We start from the raw sequence: 3,303 nt of genomic DNA, 5'->3' as shown, positions 1-3,303 counted from the left end.
TCGCTTGCTCCCTCTCTCTGACACGCAGTCTCTCTCCGCTTAGAACGAATTGAGTTCATTGTCAACCTTGCCAGCAGAGGGCGTTGATGTAACGTGGAGTGGGACCGCATCATGTTCAAGTCTTCAGTCTGAGAGATCGAATAAAGGGGGTTGGGTATGAAGCTGCTGGGAGAACTGGTTATCTCAGGGGACCGTTAAACCTCTAATTTAGGCCATTAGACCACTTAACTGTTTTGGGACTGTTTCCAATATGCGAGATTAGGACACAGCCATCGGAGTTCATAAAGTTCAGACGTCCAGTGGTCTGAAGATCATTACTGCCGATAAGATGATCGTTGCTGGTGGCCTTATGGCTCCTCAGATAGTTTGCTGTCAGCCTGTTCGAATGGTCAGTATTGTAACTGGTGTGTAGTAAGCTTGCATACACATTAAATAAAGAGTGAAACGTACAGCTTAGTATTGTACCTCTCTCTTAGCTAATAGTAGTGGCTAAAAGTAAATTAGTCTTCACTAAATTAGACAGAACTAAATTTCTGTCACTGTCCCTTCTTGTTGCTCATGTTTCTGCTCCAGTCTGCCAGCAGTCACCCTGTGGAGACAACAAGTGGTTCTTGACCTCGTAAAGGTTAACAACAGAGTGCGGTAGGGCTGCTCGATTATGGCAAAAATCATAATCACGATTATTTTGGTCAATATTGACATCACGATTATTTAACTCGATTACTCAGTGACTTTGAAAACATCATGCATTTATTGAACTTAAAAAACTTGTCTTTTTAACCCTTTCGCGAACCCTGTGCGATTAGAACACTAGATTGAAAAAATTCTAGCTAATTTAAGCTTTGATGAAACAGCAATTTATCGTTAAAAATACAGCAAATGCTAACTGAAAACTATGAGAAGCTTAATAACGCTACTGAAAACATAACGAACCATGTAAGGTAACACCGCTACATGGCATAAAAATAAGTTACGTGCGAAAGGGTTAACAGTGGACTTTCTTGAACTTTAAATATAATTCAACTGAAAACAAATTTAATAAACTGATAAATATATATATATGTGCCGCATTTTATATATTTATATAAAATGCGGCACAATAATCGTTTCATCTCGATTATCTTGTTTTCATAATGGTTGGAAGCCAAAATCGTAGCCTAATTGGAAATACAATTCAAATAATTGCCTCACTCTACAATGGAGTACAGGGGCCTTTCTGTTTACTTTTACGGGGCTGACAAGACTGAATGATCTACACAATGTATTTGTGACCTATGGCATATTTGTGTGTTTTTATGAGGTCATTATATTTATCATGTCTACCACTGAGGCTGCTGAAACCTGGAAAATACACTGAGCCAAAATAGTAGGGTTCTCTCAGCAGCAGACTGGGGTGCTTATGCAACCAAGAAGGTTTATAGGTTTATTTAAAATCATTCTGCATACTGTAGCAAGACAGAATGCTTTTTTAATGACTTGGTCTTTTTCTCTGAGCAAATACAGCGCCTTTCAAGTTGTATAATGTGTCTGAATTATTCAGCATGATTATGACTGATAGTCATTAATTGGGCTGAGGGAAGGAAGCAAATGGAAGAATCCATATGGGGGATGAAAGGGTTGTCCTTTCATAGCACTTTTTCAGTTTATAACTGGTGTGTGTGTGTGTGTGTGTGTGTGTGTGTGTGTGTGTGTGTGTGTGACAGGTGTGTGTTTGAGGGGATGGTGAAGATGTTGTGTCGTGTCCACATCCAGTGTAGAAGTCATGTGATTGCTCACTGTGTGTGTGTGTGTGTGTGTGTGTGTGATTGCCCCTTGTGTGTCCATCAGAATAACTGAATATGGAAGTTGTGAGTGGATTTGGATGATGCATGGTGAAATTACAAGATTTATTTAAAGATTCATTTAAGCATGAAATGACAAGATTTATGATTATGAGGTTTGCACTCCACCAAGTTCCGCTGCAGTTGCGAGCCAAGCTGAGTAGGGATCCTCGCACCACGGTTTTACCTCAGTGATCATTTGAGATTTGAGATTTTGACAAATGCTTTCTGCCTTTCAGCACACTGCTCAATTTTCTCTCTACTTTTCAGGATACAATGTCAAGCAGCCATTGCAACACTACTTTTATTCTAAGAGACTACACTACGTCCTCATGCTTTCCCCTTTATGCAACCCTATTTTGGTATCAGCAATTGTATACATTAATAGGCTTGTCTCACTGTGACAGCCTCAGCTCTAGTTCAGCCAACACACACACACACACATATATATAAAGTAAAGGCTGAATAATTTCGCTGGTTCTTGAATACCAACATAGACAGGATGTGCCCTCAATAAAAATGGTGGTGAAAGGTAACATTGTGTTCATGTTCTTAAATTAACTTCCACAAGTCTTGTGAAGTCTTGTTCTGAAACTATAAATACATATATATATATATATATATACATATATATATATATATATTTTTTTTTTGCACTGCAAGTCACTGCACGACAGCGGAGCGGGCATCCATTGGAGGATAGGTGCTGCTGAGCTGACCTCATCCCAACAACTTGCATGTGCCTGACCAGCTGCAGGGTGCCTGAGAGTGGTGAGGTGAGCAACCCCTGCAGACATGCCCACCCTACTTTTGTTAATGAAATGATCAAAGCTCATTCATTTCATAATCAAAACAATAGAAACAGAATCATCACAACTGTCAAGTGTAATGGCAAAATAGACATTATGTAGCTGCACAGAAACATTAAAAATGCATTGATCGCAGTTGTAAACTACAACACAGAACAGTGAAATAAATATGTTATTATTATGAGCCCTTAATTTCTGTTGATCTTGTCTCTCATTTATGTCTAGCTATAAATTTTGGGTCTAACTGCATGTTCCTGACCCATGCCTTGACAATGAGCATGACCATGTCTACCACAGCAAGGACTACCCAAGACATGTGACCACAACCACTTTTCTCTGTCCAACCGCCTGCCCCAAGTTTTCAGGCACTGCTGCTCTTTCGCACATTCGGCATTTGAAAATGGTCTACACACAGATAAAGCAATTTTTCTGTAAGTACAATAAGGTGTGGAACGTGATTTCAGCCTTAGCATTCTTTTCTAAACTGAAACAGCAGCTCCCAAGTGACTCTGTCTGCAAAAGGCAGCCTAGGCAGAAACCTCCAGCCCAGGTTCAATCCCAGATATGTCCCAGAAATCTACTAAATTAAATTGCAGCCCAGAATGTTTCTTTTTCAGTACTGAACAGTAAAGGCTGAATAATTTCGCTGGTTCTTGAATACCAACATAGACAGG

Source organism: Megalops cyprinoides, chromosome 20 (assembly GCF_013368585.1).
Source record: "Megalops cyprinoides isolate fMegCyp1 chromosome 20, fMegCyp1.pri, whole genome shotgun sequence".
In the NCBI taxonomy this organism is placed as follows: Eukaryota; Metazoa; Chordata; class Actinopteri; order Elopiformes; family Megalopidae; genus Megalops; species Megalops cyprinoides.
The sequence above is the reverse complement of the archived record's forward strand: the minus strand, read 5'-3'. Positions refer to the sequence as shown.